The following is a 17,153-nucleotide window of genomic DNA, read 5'->3' as shown; positions in this document are numbered from 1 at the left end:
CTGGTCAATATTAAGAGAACCTTGAAGTTTAAACGGAGTACTACATTTATTTTTGTATCAGTGTACTGAATTTTGAACTTGGAACAATCGTTGTACCTGTAAACATCATCTCTGTAAATCTTGTGGAATGTGTTCCCTTAAGAACTTGTTCAAAGAAGCTGCAAAGTGGCTCAGCCATTAGGGCAGTTTATGATCTTGTTTTGTTTCTTTGTTTTTGAGGTTTTTTTTTTAAGAATTATTTATTTATTTCATGTATATGAGTACACTATAGCTGTCTTCAGACACACCAGAAGAGGGCCTCTGATCCCATTACAGATGGTTGTGAGCCACCATGTGGTTACTGGGAATTGAGCTCAGTGTTGGGGGCCTACTCAACAGCTCAGGACCTCTGAGAGAGCAAAGTAGTCAGTGCTCTTAACCACTGAGCCATCTTTCCAACTCCCAGTTTATGATCGTCTGGTTATTGTCCCGCTTTTGTTTCTGCTTCTGTGTTAAAATGTGCTGACAAAAGCAACTTGGGGATAAAGGGCTTACTTAAGCTCACAATTCCATGTGCAGTTTATAACTGAAGTAAAGCCACATCACAGTCAAGGGCAGAGGCAGAATGAACACATGAATGCTTACTGCTTGCCTCAGTTTCTCTACTCTTACACAACTCAGGACCCAAACCTAAGGATCGGTGCTGCCTACCTTTAAGCTAGGTCATCTCATAACAATTATATAATCAAGACAATCCCTCACAGACATACCCCTAGGCCTGTCTGTTCTAAAGACTCTTCATGGGGACTCTTGTTGGGAGCCGACTTGTAGCAGAAAGTGGCTATCAGCTTTGCAGCCATCTTGAGCCATATGCCCTGACATGAGACTTGTTTTTCAACAGCCTACAACAGCTGAAGCACACTCTGATATCCCACATATTTTGTCTTGCTGTTTACTGCCCCCAACTGCAAGGCATGCGGTTCACAGGCTATCCACGCTATAGATGCCTGTAAGGCTTATGTCATATCAACACCTGCAAGGCACATGGTATCCACGCACCTACGAGACATGTGGCAAAAGCCTATAAATACCCCAGATTTCCCTTCAAGAGAATACAAGAGAATACAGGGAGACAATGAGAGAGAATACAGGAGAACAGAGAGAGACACAATAAACGAGACTTGAGACTTGATGAGACCCTCTGTCTTGTCTCCATTCTTCGAGTCACTTGCCCCACACTCTCTCTCGCTAGACCTGGACCTGCGGAACAGAGCGGCCATTACAGTTTGGCCGCCCAATGTGGGGCAGCTCGGGCGTTGCAGTGGGGCCTCCAAGTGTGGAGAGTGCGGGCCGCAACAGACTCTCTGCCCAGGTGACTCTAGATTTTGTCAAGTTGACAAAAATCTGCTGTTACAGTTGTATTATGTGCTCCTTATAAAACCTTTATGACTGTTGTCTGTTAACAATCTGTAGAAGTATAAATATCAACAGCAAAACCCCTGAGCTTTTAAGATGCCAAGACAAGACGGGCGGTGGTGACGAGCGCTTTTAATCTCAGCACTAGGGAGGCAGAGACAGGAGGATCTCTGTGAATTTGAGGCCAGCCTGGTCAGAGTGAGCTCCAGGGCAGCCAAGGCTACTCAGAAAAACCCTGTCTTGAGGGTAAAAAAATGAAAGTTGTCAGACCATCACTCACAGACAGACAACACTAAATTCTGCTGCTCTTCCAGAGGACCCATTACCTACATGGTAGCTCAGCTATCTGTGATTCCAGTCCCAGAGGATCCAGCACTCTCTTCTGGTCTCCATGGGTACAAGATATGCAAGTGATATGCAGACATACATGCAGGCAACATATCTATAGACATAAATAAATAAATAAATATTTATTTATTTATTTTAAAGTGGAAACTTCCCTTATCAGCTCAATGTTGGTTTAATAGTTTATGTGTTCCAAGTTCACTCTTTTTTTTTTTTTTTGAGTCAGTGTTTCTCTACTTAGCCCTAGCTATTCTGGGACTCACTCAATATACAGACCAGGATGGCTTCAAGCTCACAGAAATCCACCTGCCTCTGCCTGCAAAGTGCTGAGATTAAAGGCATGTGTCACTATACCTGGCCCAAGGTTCACTCTTACCCTAGCCCAGAGGAAAAATATAAGAGTTATACTTGTAGACAGGCCTGAGACACATCAAGAAGTCTGTAAGTCCAGTTATCCAGAAAATTAATGAAGAGTGCAAGAGATGATACAGAAAGAAACATCACTGCCCGAGTGGAAGGACAAGACTGAAATCTGAAATGACTCACTGACTTTGGTCATCCACTGTGGTACCCTCCCCCTAACACAGACACATACAGATACACACATACATGTACACCCATGCACACACACACACACAAAGATGCATGCACACAGAGATACACACAGAGATACATGCACACGCACACACACACAAGTCTGCTGGTTGGCAGATTGTTTTGTAAAGATGTTCATTTGGGCGTGGTCAGATGGCTCAAGAGGCAAAGTGCTGAATATGCATGAGTGCCTAAATACTAATCCCCAGCTGGGCGTGACAGTGTGCATCTATAATCCCAGTGCTGGGAGGTAGGGCAAGAGGATCTGGAGCTTGCTGGCCAGCTTATCTGGCCAATTGGTGAACAACAGATTTGGTAAGGAAATATACTCTCAAAGATAGATAGATGATAGATAGATAGATAGATAGATAGATGATAGATAGATAGATAGACAGACAGGTGATAGATTAATGATAGATAGATAGATAGATAGATAGATAGATAGATAGAGATAGGGAAAGAGATGACTCAGTGATTAAGAGTAATTTTTGATTTGGAGGCTTGTTTGTTTTTAGGGGACTTGGGTTCGGTTCCCTGCACCCATGTGGTAGTACACAACCATCTCTACCTCCAGTTTCAAATTATCTAACTATGCCCTCTTCTCGTCTCCATGGGCAGCAGGCATGCACATGGTGCACACATATGCAGGAAAAACACTCAGACATAAAATAAAGTCTAAAGAAATAAGGCAGAGGGGCTGAGAGATGGCTCAGCGGTTAAGAGCACTGACTGCTCTTCCAGAGGTCCTGAGTTCAATTCCCAGCAACCACATGGTGGCTCACAACCATCTGTAATGGGAACCAATGCCCTCTTCTGGTGTGTCAGAAGACAGTGATGGTGTACTACATAGAATAAATAAATAAATCTTTTTTTTTAATGAGGTAGAAAGCAAGCAGAGACGACTTCTGATATCCACCTACACACATACAAGCACACGCATACACACAAAGGGTTGGGGAGATTAATCTGCTACCCTCTTCAATTCCTGGCTCTCTGAATGATGCACAACTTAAAGATTCATTCCCTGTGTCTGCCCATTGGCCTTTGAAGTGACAACCCAAGCTCTGTATCACAGTTAAAATTCCAGAGGAATAAAATCAGAGTCAAAGTCTTGGGTTAGACCCAGTTCTTCCTGGAACCAGTGTGGCCCTGAACAAATGGCTTCCCTTTTCTAAGAAAGCAACAATATAGTGACCTTTAACCTCCTGACACATTCCACCTGCTTCCCTATGTAGAGAGGAAGATCAAACCAGTAGCATGTATAGGAAGATTTTATAGAATCTGGTACTGTGTTTCTGTTGTGACTTCCTAAAGTTCAAAGACCTAATTATGGTCCCAATGCTTGGCTCACAGTTGGGGCTTACACAAGCACATGACAGAAAAGAGCAATCTGGGCCAGATTGTCTTCCAGGCCGTGTCTAGGGTCACTACTGCTGTGCTGAAACACCATGACCAAAGCACACTGGGGAGGAAAGGGTTTGTTTGGCTTACATGTCTATATTGCAGCTCATCACTGAAGGAACTCAGGACAAGAACTCAAACAGGACAGGAGCCTGGAGGCAGGAGCTGATGCAGGAGCCATGGAAGGGGTCTGCCTACTGGCTTGCTCAGCCTGCTTTCTTACAGCACCCCAAACCACCAGCCCAGGGATAGCTCCAATCACAATGGGCTGGGCCCTCCCCCATCAATCACTAATTAAGAAAATGCCCTACAGGCTCGCCTACAGCCCCATTTTATGGAGGCATTTTCTTAATTAAGGTTCCTTCCTCTTCTGGTGACTTTAGCTTGTGTCCACTTGACGTAAAACTAGCCAGCACAAGGCTTATTAGACACATGACTGAAAGGGACAAACTGGGCCAGATTCTCTTCCAGGCGGTGTCTAGGGAGAGCTGTGAGAGCAAGGGTCATTCAGCTGAATCCTGAAGGAAAGTGTGCTCTTTCTGGAACTAAAGACAAAGGCATTTCTCTGTAATTCCCCAGGGTAAGATATAATCATAATTTATGTGTCACTGAATAGCTGCTTAGGATATTTCCCTAGTCCTGGAGAAGTCTTTGAAGGAAAAACTTTGGCTTAAATATGACTGTAAAGCTCTGCTGGCATCATCTAATACACAGAAGGGGGAGGCACTGGGTGTGAACCAGAGATAGCCCTTTACACAAAAGGAAACGGAGTTCTAGTTTCATTGGGCCTAGAAACCCGAGCACTTACTGGCTGAGGGCTGTGGCAGACCTGCTCAGACAGTTCCCTGCTGAGCTATGAGAGAGAAAGTGGGTTGAGGACGACCAGTGAAGAACAGAACAGGGCAGAATGGACAGTCCTCGGTGGGCACTGGAGTGGGGGTGGGAACAGCGACAGATTAAAGGCAGCAACAGACCCAGGAACACAAGGGGTATGTTTGGAAGGAAACCAAACGGAGGCCATTGTTCAGTCTGCCTTGCCTCAGTGCACAAAACAGTTATATAATACCCAACCTTCACTGTGCACATCTGCTTGCCAAAACTTTCCATCACTACTCCAGAGTCCCATCTGCCCTGGTGACATTTTCCCAGGGGAAAGGCAAATAGCTCCTGTGTCAGGCTGAGGCCAGCAGCTTAACAGGAGCTGGACAAGCAGGCTTGACCAGTCCTGATTCCTCCCCTCCCTCCTGCTCCCACCTGCCCAGCACACTGACAGGTCAGCCCAGTTCTAACTAACCGTGCACCCTCTGGCCTTTCCTCTCCCCAGGAGCTCTCCTCCCGGGTCTCAGTGTGGTGGCTTCTCTCACCAGCTAAGTCTGTGCTCAGTGGCACCTCCTTGGAGAGACCTTCCATGACACACAGCAATAAATGGGACAAAAATCATTCTGTTTGTGTGATTGTGTTCAGTGGCCTCTCCCTAGAATTCATCTTTGTTTTACTGTAGTATCCCTAGCCTTTGACCAATCCCTTTAAGAAGGTGTAAGGCTTGCAGGACCATGTGGAGCTTTCCAGGCAATATAACAACGGCAGTCATTATTATTACTCTGGATATTTTCCTTCTTTTAAGCCTTATCTATTGGATAATATGGTAACAGTGACCCCCAAAGAAAAGCAGTAATCACCCCCACGAGCCCCCTCCCCCAATCACCACCAAACCTTTTAAAGGCTGTAGTGTGCGCTGGCAAAAACCTTAGTACAGCTTCTTGCCAAGCAAGTATGTCAACCCTCCTGAAGTCAGTCTCTTTTATTTAAGAAATACACTAGGGGGCTAGAAAGATGGTTCCGTGGTTAAGAGTACTGACTGATCTTCTAGCGGGCCCGGGTTTGATTCTCAGCGCTGGGGAGCATCTGTAACTCTAACTGCAGTTCTGGAGAATCCAATACCTCTGACTTCTGCCAGCAGCACCAGGCACACACGTGTTAGGCTGTAAAGGCCCTTCAGTTAGAAGCTCCAGTCTTTCCCCACAGTTCATGCCTGCCTCCTAGAAGAAAAGCTGGGGGAGGTGGGGCGTCCAGCAGTGGAGAAGAGTGGCGGCGGGCGGGGGAGGGGGGTGTGGGGCAGCGGAAACATAGATAGGGCAGCTGTGCCCCTGCGCCAACTCCTGTCATTGCCAGTTCTCAAATCACAAGACTGGCTGGTGTTCCGCTCCACGGGAACAGAGAGAACTCTTTAACAGCCACACCAGCCTTTGATACAGAGTAGACTAGCCCTAAATCCTTAATGCCAACAGCCGGATACCCTTTCAGCCTTGAAACAAACTTGGGCGGCAGAGGTAACTCCAATATCTTTATCACCTGAACTCAGTTGGTGGTGGTGGGGCGGGCACACACGGAAAGGTCACACAGATTATGGCAGACTCAGAGTGGAACCAGATGCATCTCATCCTCATTCAGTTGAGTAGTACCTAGAAATTCTCGCCAATGGATCCCAGACCTCTTAATTTGCGGGAGCATCCTCAGAGGAGAGCCCAGGGACAGCCTGAATCCTGCGAGATTAGAACCTTTGGGGATGCCGGCCAGAAATCTGTCTGTTTTTCAAAACCTCTCCAATCTTTCTGCCTATTTTCTAGTTCTGCTATGCTTTTCCATCCAGCAGTTGAAAAGCGGTCAGAAGTGCTCACTCACCCTTCCTACCTTCAGCTTTGAGGATTTCAGCTCTCAGTGATTTCGGCATCGCCATCTGCCGGACACATAGCGGACTACAACTGCAGCCATCTCCTAATGCTTTGCTCTAGCTATGCTCTCCCATCGCTTCCGAATACAGAAAATGAAAAGCCGTTTCCTATTGCGATCTCAGCCAGTACTGCAGATCTGCTGCTGAGAGAGTGTTTAGCAATCGAATCTATTAATACACGAGCACACAAACCAATGAATTAAGAATTCGGGCTGGGGGGTAGCTTCGTAGCATGCCATCTGCACAAGAATCTCTCAGTTCAATCACCAGCATTTTAAAAAATTGCCTTTAATTAGAACGATAATAAGCAAGACACTCGAAGAAGAAAAGCAAGCACACGATCGTTTATTCAAATGTTGAGATCACCCGTGAATGGTGGGTACAGTTGCCTAGACTTCATTTAGACTTCATTCATCATTCGGTTGTTCAAAAAGTATGTTTGGATACGCAATGAATCCTAACCACTTTGTTGTCTTAGTGGATATGGGGATGAAATCCAAGGCTTGGCTACAGTGGGCAAGTTTGAGACTGGTGTCCTAGAGAGCCATATCCCGGCACCAAGTCTATTCTGACAATAGCACCAATACACGAAGTTGTTCTGGTAACGCATTAAACAGATTAACTGGCTACTTGAGAGCCAGAGACAAGAAAATTGGGAGTTCCAAGACATCTAGGCTCCATAGTGAGTTCAGGCCAGCCTCGGCTACCTTGTCTGGAAAAAATTAAAAAGTCAGAAAAATGGGAAAGAATTTGGTCTTGACGGGCCTGTTTTAGGCGGATGATCAGGGATGGCTTTTTTCTGGGGCTGGCTTGAAACTAAGGAACTAGGCATGAAACACAGCAGGGGAGTTCCAGCCGCGTTGGTGGAGGCTCCTCTGGGGCACTCAGAGGGAGCCAGGCACCCGGGTTCAGGGCACTGGGTTCTTCTGGGGCACAGGCTGAGACGTCTGGAGATCAGGTTTGGAAGAATGTGTAGAATTCAATTTTGAACTAAGTTTTGTTGAGGATTGGTTTCTAATGCTTAGAATTAATCTGGCCCCCTAAACTGGGAATCTGCCTGTCCAAACACTGAAGGTCTTTGTCCCCAATTGGTTTTTGATCCATCAATAAAGAGCCAATGGCTAATGGCGGGGCAGGTAAACGGAGGTGGGACCTTTGGATTTGCAGGGGTGAGGAACTGGAAGAAAGGAGGGAGAATCACGATGATTTGGAGGGTGACAGATCAGATTTAGAGCTGCAGAAAGAAAATCATCTGAAATGTAGGTGAGAAGGAATGTGGCCCCTGAAAGGTGCCCAGAAGCATCTTAGGCAGCAAAGACTAGGGAGCCAGTGAGAAGGATCCAGAGCAACAAAAATAAAATATAGATTAGACGCTGTGAAGCCAGAATTACAAGAGGGAAATGTGTGTGCTAGCTTCAGGGAGGATTAGAGCTGCCCAGTCCAAAAACAAACAAACAAAAAAACCTGCCCAGTTTTTGAGCTAGTCAAGGCATTTAAAATGAAGTGTGTGTGTGTGTGTGTGTGTGTGTGTGTGTGTGTGTGTGTGTGTTTCATTCAAGAATTCACGCCAGGCAGTGTTGGCGCACGCCTTTAATCCCAGCACTTGGGAGGCAGAGGCAGGCAGATTTCTGAGTTCGAGGCCAGCCTGGTCTACAAAGTGAGTTCCAGGACAGCTAGGGTTACACAGAGAAACCCTGTCTCGAAAAACCAATAATAATAATAATAATAAAATAGGAATTAAAAATTTAAAAAAAAAAGAGCTCTGTTTGCTTTTCTGAAGGACTCGGATTCGATTCCCAGCATCCACAAGGTGGCTCGCGCCTCTCTGTAACTCCAGTCCCAGCGGATCTGATGTTCTCCCCAGGCCTTTGCCAACATGTGCATGAACATGGTACACAGATGTACAAGAAAGTGAAGCACCCAATACATATAAAATAAATGTCTTTAAAATATAAAACAAAAAAGAGAAAAATATCTCCCTGCCTCTGATTTCACCCACTTCTCTTTCTATGTCATTATTTTTCCCTAGACAGCATGGTGATTTTAGCAACCTGTCCCCATAATCCCATGGTAAGAGAGTCATCACCATTAATTAATATGCTGACTTATTTTATTTTATTGGGTGCTTCAGACATCAATGTCTAAGACTGTTTTCTCCCCATGGTAGGAGGAAAGGAAGGCTGAATTGCACCCCAAAGCTCAGCAACTGTCAATTGTCACGGAAGAGCTGGTCTGCAGACACTCACCTCCAAGTTCTCACCTCTCGGACCGGCCATACAGACTGCTGGATCCTGGAAAAACAACAAACTTCTATCATTACTCCAAGTAAGGAAGCAAGTCTGGCAGAGTTGGACTTCTCACAGGGCACTCACTGGGGCCTCGGTGTAGGAGGTGAGGGGAGTTGTAGCCTCGGAGATTACTATCCAGAGTCTCCTGAAGAACAAGGATGTAAGATTGGCAAGAGCATTTGGGCTTACCAGAGTGGCCTGTAGGTATGTCCCTTCAAACAGACATCCTGCCTGTTGGAGTTTGTGAGTATATGCTTGTAATTCTGGCACTCTGGAGGCTGAGACAGGAGGATCAATGGGTGTTGGGACCCGAGCTGACCCATGCTTGGGCGCCAAAATGTTGCGGCCCACACTGCCCCACGCTTTGGAGCTATTGTGTGTTGCAGACCGTTCTGCCTCACGCTTGGGGGCCAAAATGTCCTGGCCTGCCTGTTGCTCTGGTCCAGGGGTCAGGGTCTAGCAAGAGACACGAAGAATGGAGACAAGACAGGGTGTGTGATCAAGTCCCGTTTCTTGTTTATTGTCTCTTCATGTCTCTCTTAATGTGTCTCTTCTCTTATTGTCTCTCATTGAAGGGAAGTCTGGGGTATTTATATGCTTTTGCCACGTGCCTTGTGGGCACGTGGATACCACATGCCTTGCAGGTGTGGAAATGACATAAGCCTTACAGGCGTGGATACCACATGCTCCTTGCAACTGTGGGTACTACAAGATATGCGGGATAAACAAAATGTTTATCAGAGTGTGCTTCAGCTGTTGTAGGCTGTTGAAAATCAAGTCTCATGTCAGGGTATATGTCTCAAGATGGTTGCAAAGCTGATAGCCACTTTCTGCTACAAGTTGGCTCCCAACAAATGGGAATTGAGGACAGCCTGGGCTACACAATCCCTCTGTGTCTGTTTGTCTATCTGTCTGCCTCTCTCTCTCTCTCTCTCTCTCTCTCTCTCTCTCTCTCTCATCTCATCTCATTTTTTTCTTCCTCCTACTCCTCAAAAACCATATCTTTCTCCAAACATCACCTATAATATGTAATGCTTACAGAAGGAATGGCTATAGATGAAGACTGAAAGCTGTTTGACCAGGTCTATGTTAGATGGGAAGGAACCCACTGGGGAAAAAGTCAAAGCTAAGGGTTCTTTGCCTTGGTTTATAACTGATGCTTGGCCTCCTCCTAAGCTAAGGTGGACACTGGGTCCTCTGAGCCAAAAGAAGCATAATTTCAGAGCCTCAGCTGGAATGAAGGGGTTGCTAGGGAAACTGGCTGAATCCAGATATCCCTTCCAACCTCCATGACTAGAGGATAGTCATTCACTGACATTCTCTCTAATCCCCTGTATTCTGCCCAGGAGGAGAAGAAAATCCCTGGGCTTGTTCATGTTTTTGGTACGTTATGGACTTTTGTCTTTTGTTTGTTTTGTTTTTGTTTCTTAGGTTTTGAGACAGAACTTATGTAGCCCTGGCTATCCTGGAACTCACTGTGTAGATCAGAGTAGCCTTGAATCACAGAGATCCACCTGTCTCTGCCTCCTCAGCCCTGGGATTAGAGGCCTGCATTACCACATTTGGCTGTTATGGGACTTTCTTCTTTTTTGTTTGTTTTTGGTTTTGGTTTTTGGTTTTTTCCAGACAGGGTTTCTCTGTGTAGCCCTGGCTGTCCTGGAACTCACGCTGTAGACCAGGCTGGCCTCAAACTCAGAAATCCGCCTGCCTCTGCCTCCCAAGTGCTAGGATTAAAGGCGTGCACCACCACTGCCTTATGGGACTTTCTATCATAGGATATTTCCACCTCCCCTCATTTCCTTATTCCCACCCCATACCCGTCATCACCGCCATAGACAAGCTATCAAAACTGGAAAAGACTACAATATTGAAATAAAGAATCAGAGATATTGAAGTGATCACTATCAGTGAGAAATTGTGTCTGTACATGTTCATATGTACATGTGTGTCAGGGGTGATCATTTGCAAGTATGTGCATGCATGTGTGCATATATGTGGAAGCCATAAATTGATATCAGGTATCAGGTGTCTTCTGTGTTCTTCTTCATCTTTTTTTTTTTTTTTTTTTTTTTTTTTTTTTTTGGTTTGGTTTGGTTTGGTTTTTGGTTTTTTGAGACAGGGTTTCTCTGTAAAGCTCTAGCTGTCCTGAAACTCGATCTGTAGACCAGGCTAGCCTTGGACTCAGAAATTCATCTGCCTCTACCACCCAAGTACTGGGATTAAAATTGTGTGCCACCACCATCCAGCCCCACCAAGTCTTCAAGGTCTCTTACTAAATCCAGGGCTCACCAACTCAGCTCCAGGAAACTGCCTGCTGCTTTGTCTCCAGTGCTAGCATTATAAGTATGGGAAACATGCACTTGACTTGTTTTTTAAATGTGGGGACTGGGCATCCAAACTCAAATCTTCATGCCTACACAGCAAGCAGCTTACCAACCAACTTCCAGTCTGAGAAATTGTTATAGAAAAAGAAAGTACAGACAAAAACACTGAAAATATAAGAAAGGAATGATGACACAGATCTATAATCCCTTAGCTAAGAAACAGAGGCAGGAAAGTTCCTTCCCAGCCTGGGCTACATCATGAGACTCTGTCACATAAAGAAAGATGACCAGGCCAGCTCAATCAACAAAGTTCCCTTCTGCTGCCTGGGAATCAAGATGGAGAACTCTTAGGTCCGTCTCCAGCGCTGTGTCTGTCTGCATTCCACCATGCTTCCCACCATGATGATAATGAAACTGTAAGCCAGCCCCAATTAAATGTTTTTCTTTATAAGAGTAGACTTGGTCATGGGGTCTCTTCGGCAATAAAATCCTAAGACTACATGTCATGCTATATATCTTAAGGTCTACATATCAGGCCACAGGAAAGCCATAGCTGTGAATAGAGACCTTCTCTAACAAAGTGAAGTGTGATCTAGAAAAAAAAATCAACTTTAAGTCTCCACCAAAACCCACGTACATGTGAAAACCCATACATACACACAAGCCACACATGCCAAAAAACCACAAATACTTCAAGAGTTCTGCAAACAGTATATAGTGACACACACTTACTATCTGGAAGTAAAGGCAGGAGAAGCATGAGTTAGTTAGGAATTCCCTATGTCACCTAGGCTGGCCTCAAACTCCTTTTTTTTTTTTTTTTTTTTTTTTTTTTTTTTTTTGTTTTGTTTTGTTTTGTTTTGTTTTTTTGTTTTTTGTTTTTCAAGACAGGGTTTCTCTGTATAGCCCTGGCTGTCCTGGAACTCACTCTGTAGACCAGGCTGGCCTCGAACTCAGAAATCCGCCTGCCTCTGCCTCCCAAGTGCTGGGATTAAAGGTGTGTGCCACCACCGCCCAGCTGGCCTCAAACTCCTAACAATCCTCCTGCCTCAGTATACAAAGTGCCAGAGTTACAAGCATCATACACTACCTCATGCCTGGCTCAGAAACTTATCTTTTACATCCTCCAGACAAGCTGAAAGCATTGTGTTCTGTGTGACATGCTCACCCTGTGGAGCGGTTGGTTAATCAGTCACAGGCTCCCCACAGAGAACAATGCTCTAAAGCACAGCTTCTGCTGTTTGTTTGTTTGTTTGTTGTTTTAAGATTTATTTATTTCATGTAAGTACCTGTCGCTTTCTTCAGAGACACCAGAAGAGGGCACCAGATCCCATTATAGATGGTTGAGAGACTACCATGTGTTTGCTGGGAATTAAACTCAGGACCTCTAGAAGAGCAGTCAGTGCTCTTAGCTGCAGAGCCATCTCTCCAACCCACAGCTTCTGTCTTGTACACAGACCATACCAAGCAGTGCCCACTCGGACTCCTCAATCAAGCCTGCTCCAGTTACCTGGAATATCTGTGTGCAAACCTGCCTCCTTGCAATCCAACATCTTGTCAAAACAATGAAGGAGATAAAGAGGATCTTTAAGAACTAATTCTGATTAAAACAGCCCAGTGGATAAAGTGCTTGAATCTCTGTTGGGTTCAAGGCTAGCCTAGTCTACCCAGAGAGTTCCAAAACATCCAAGACTACGTAGAAAAACCCCTGCCTCAAAAACAAAACAAACAACAAAATAAAGCAAAAAACCGAGGTAGATGGCTGAGGTTGGTCTCCCCCCTCCACGAGCTCTCTATATATGCTAGTATACATATGCACCCACGTGAATAGGGGTGGAGGTGGGGAGCTGAATCTGAAAGAACCAGGCAGAAGCCGCAAAGAGGAAGCAGCAAACACCTGTTGCTCATCTGTCAGAAACAGACACCATGTATCAAAGTGTTAAACAGAGCCGACTTAAAGCCAAGCCTGCATTCCCACTCTCTGCCCGACCTCCCAGGCAGGGAAAGGGAGAGTACTGTTTGTTACAGTGTGACTTGGAGCTCTGGATTTAAACTTGGGGACACATATGACATCCCAAGAGACACCTGTCTCTCCTGCTCTCTGCTGTGAATGACCTGCCATTCATATAAAGCACATGCATTTGCTAACTAAGCTTCTACAGGAATGCTTAAACTAGGTTCAGAAATATGTATTAGCCCGTGGGTACGTAACGTGGTGTGCACAAATGTGTGGGTATTTGGTTGCTGTTTGAAGATCTGTATCTTTTATTATACTGTCTTAGTTAGGGTTTCCATTGCTGTGAAAAGACACCATGACCAAGGCAACTCTTATAAAGGACAACATTTAATTGGTACTGGCTTATAGTTTCAGAGGTTCAGTCCATTATCATCATGGCAGGAAGCATGGCAGCATCCAGGCAGACACTGGAGAAGGAACCAAGAGTTCTACATCTTGATCTGAAAGCAGTCAAGAGAAGACTGCCCTCTAGGTAGCTAAGGTTTCAAAACCCACCCCCACAGTGACATGGCCATACCTACTTCAACAAGGCCACATCCCCCTAATGCTGGGATTAAAGGCGTGAACCACCGCCACCACTACCACCACCAGCCTTAGTCAATGCTCTATTGCTGCGAAGAGACACCACGACCACAGCAACTCTCATAAAGGAAAGCATTTAATGGAAGCTGGCTCACAATGTCAGTGGTTTAGTTCATTATCCTCATGGTAGGAAGCATGTTGGCATGCAGAGAGACATTGTGTAGGAGAGGTAGCTGAAAGTTCTACATCTGGGTCAGCAGGCATAAAGAGAGAGAGAAAGAGAGAGAGGGGCCTGGCTTGAGCATTTGAAACTGCAAAGCCCACCCCAAGTTACTCACTTTCTCCAATAAGGCCACACGTACTCCAACAAGGTCACAGGTCCTAATAGTGCCACTCCCTAAGCATCTACATCTATGAGCCTGTGAGGGTCATTCCTATTCAAACAGGTACTTTACAAAAGTCAAAAATACAAAGTGTGTTTGGATTCATGGTTATGGAGGCTGAGATCCAGCAGCTGTAACTACCAAGGGGCTTATGTTGCCTTGACTCATGGCAGAGATCAGAAGGAAGAAAAACCTGGTACAAAAGAGGCACAACACAAAGGGCCACCCTCCTCCACCCCACCCCCATGGTAACCAAAACAGCTCTTCAGACTAAGAAGTTTCAGTCCCCTGAATTTCCAAAAACTGGAATTATGTTCTTCTTGAGTGTTGGCATTCCTTCTAGGCTCCGCCCATCAGTTACCTGGCAACAGCTAGGTAGGCCTGGCTTGCTATAAACGGGACTGTTTGGCCCCTCCTCAATCTCTCTGCCCCTTCTCTCTCTGACTCTCTTCTTTCCCTGACCCCTTTCTCCCTCTCTCCCCTTCCCTACCCATCCCCCCTCTCCACATGTTCCTGGCTGCCCTCTCCTCTCCTCTCCTCTCCTCTCCTCTCCTCTCCTCTCCTCTCCTCTCCTCTCCTCTCCTCTCCTCTCCTCTCCTCCCCTCCCCTCCCCTCCCCTCCCCTCCCCTCCTCTCCTCTCCTCTCTTCTCCTTTTCTCTTTCTCTCTCTCTGTCCTTCTCTGTCCCTTCTCTTTCTCTACCTCTACTCCCTTCTCAACTCCTCTTTCCATGCCCCCAAATAAACTATTCTATACTATATATCCCTCCTTTGGCTGGTACCTCATGGGGAAGGGATGCCTCAGTATGAGCCTGCCAAGGCACCCCTCCCACCTCACCATACTGTGCTCTACTAAACATATCCTGGTCTTTTTATAAAGCACAACAATGATGTGGGGTGCAATTTGACCTAACCACCTTTTAAAGGTCCCAGGACTTCTCAACACTCCTACACTGGGGCTTTCAGTGTGAACTCTGGCTATGAGAAAGCATATGTTCAAACCATAGCACTGGTGGACCTGAGAACAGGAAAACTCCAAGCAACCCAGAGTGGCTGAGAAGCACTGAAGCCAGCAGCCCGCCGCAGAGGTATGGGAGGCAAGGAGTCCGCAGAACTGAGGATGCTGGGGCAGCCACTGGATGAGCTGTAGAAATGAGGGCTTGGGCAATAGAAGGTAGAGGGTAAAAGACTGATCTGAGTTCAATCCCAGGACACACATGATGGAAACGGGAAACTGACTCCCACAAACTGTCCTCTGACATTCATATGAACATGAGAGAGAGGGAGAGAAATCAATGTTAGAAAAAAATTAAGAAGAAAGACGGTGCATGTAATCAGAGGGAAACAGGGCCAGGAAATCCAAGAGCAGATGCTGCCATAGAAACAGTGGGAGGAGGTGGAGCCGGGAGATTAGAGAAGCTGCCCTCTCAAGCACAGCTCCATCTGAACTTTCAGGAAACTGCTTTAGTCAATAGTGGAGAGAAGTGAGATCTGAGGTTATCCTGTGCAGTCTAACGCTATCAAAACTTTAAAATCAAGGACGAGCCAACACCCGACATGGCAGGCCTCCTAATAGAAAACCCAAGCTACCCAAGAGCCAAATCTGAGTCTTCTTGAACTTCTGAATCTAGCAGGAAACCCTTGCCGGAAATCCACACAGAACACAGGGACAAGAACCACACACATCCGGACTGGGCAGAGACAGGTCACATGACCTGCATTTTTCTACTTGTGTGGTAGTGGGAAAGAAAGGGAGGAGATATGCAGATTAAAAATTCTCGAAGGTGGTGATGAGTAGGGGTACCCAAGGCTTAAAAAAGAAAGGACCCAAGCCGGGCGGTGGTGGCGCACGCCTTTAATCCCAGCACTTGGGAGGCAGAGGCAGGCGGATTTCTGAGTTCAAGGCCAGCCTGGTCTACAGAGTGAGTTCCAGGACAGCCAGGACTACACAGAGAAACCCTGTCTCAAAAAACCAAAAAAAAAAAAAAAAAAAAAAAAAAAAAGAAAAAGAAAAAGAAAAAAGAAAGGACCCATGACTCACAGAGAAAACAAGAGAAACATGTCTCCACCCCACAGCTCCACGGGTGAACAGGAAGGCAGGAGGTTGCTTCTAAAGGCAAACCAGGCCGCTCTGGTGAAGACAGGCTTCCCACACGGCAAGCTTACAATACTCACAAGCCTCAAAACTAGTTGTGAAGTTTGGTAAGACAATGATTCCTCAGTGACAGGTCAGCAGCGAGCAGGATCCCTCTGTATGACTCAGAGGTCGTGTGCCATCCAGAGAGGATCTACAGTTTGTAACTGAGCTACCCCGAGGGCCTGAGAAAAGAACAGGGAAATAACCCCAGCCGTGAGACAGGGAGCCCAAATTTAACTTGCCATAACGCCAGACTGAAAAGCAACTCTGGGAGGCAGTTGTGGGGAGTGGAAGGGTGGGACTTGGACAAGCCCAAAAGTGCAGGTTGGCAGGAATCCGGAAGTGAGCGCGTAGCGGAAAATCAACTCCGCCCTGGTTTGCTGGGAGCTGATCTCACTGAGAACAATCCTGGAGTCTGGCAGCCTGAGGTCCGCAGAGGAGTCAGGTCACACTCTAGCCTAGATCTAGAGCCACCTGACTGCTGTCACTACTATAGAACTGCTGTAGTTGAAACTTCAGCGAGCCCCTTGCTAGCTACAGCGGCATCCCTCAGCAGCCTGAGCTGCGCTGGGGAGACTCTCCACCTGTTGTGGTTGCTTACTTCGTCCCCAAGGCAGCTGGGTCCCCTGCCAGCTGCTTTAGCCATCAGAGACTTTGAAGCCTTGGAAAGGTTAGGGAGCTTTGGAAGGCTGAGAAGCAACCCACAGAGCGCAGAGCCAACGCGTGCAGTAGTTGCCCCTAGTGCTCAAAGAAAGAAGTAGCAAAGCGCTCAACACCCCTTAAGCCTTAGCAGAGACAAGCTCCGAAATTCAATTCACCTGCTTCCTCTCTGCCAGGACCAGCGGTCCCAGTTTCTGAGAACCGGAAATAAATAGCTCCCTTCTTTTTCCTCTCCCTCTCCCTCCTCTCCCTCCTCTCCCTCCTCTCCCTCTTCTCCTCTTCTCCTCTCCCCCTCTCCCCCTCTCCCCCTCTCCCCCTCTCCCCCTCTCCCCCTCTCCCCCTCTCCCCCTCTCCCCCTC

The 17,153-nt window shown here is 46.5% G+C and overlaps 1 long non-coding RNA gene across 4 annotated transcripts in view; it reads right to left on the bottom strand.

Annotated features, from left to right (window-relative positions):
* The window catches only part of LOC143441677 (uncharacterized), a 40,385-nt gene extending 23,655 nt beyond the window's left edge, over positions 1 to 16,730 (bottom strand). The window contains exons 1-3 of one of the 4 annotated variants that reach the window (XR_013109278.1): positions 16,039 to 16,727; positions 8,713 to 8,757; positions 6,791 to 7,178 (exon numbers count right to left, since the gene is read on the bottom strand). This is a non-coding gene — a long non-coding RNA (uncharacterized LOC143441677). Of the gene's footprint in view, positions 1 to 6,790; positions 7,179 to 8,712; positions 8,758 to 16,038 lie in introns of those variants that run through there. The other 3 variants (XR_013109279.1, XR_013109276.1, XR_013109277.1) reach the window with 3 other exon arrangements.
* Between the last annotated feature and the right edge of the window lie 423 nt (positions 16,731 to 17,153).

Source organism: Arvicanthis niloticus, chromosome 3 (genome assembly GCF_011762505.2).
Source record: "Arvicanthis niloticus isolate mArvNil1 chromosome 3, mArvNil1.pat.X, whole genome shotgun sequence".
Lineage (NCBI taxonomy): Eukaryota > Metazoa > Chordata > Mammalia > Rodentia > Muridae > Arvicanthis > Arvicanthis niloticus.
Note: the sequence above shows the minus strand (reverse complement) of the source record. Positions and strands in the feature narration are given on the sequence as shown.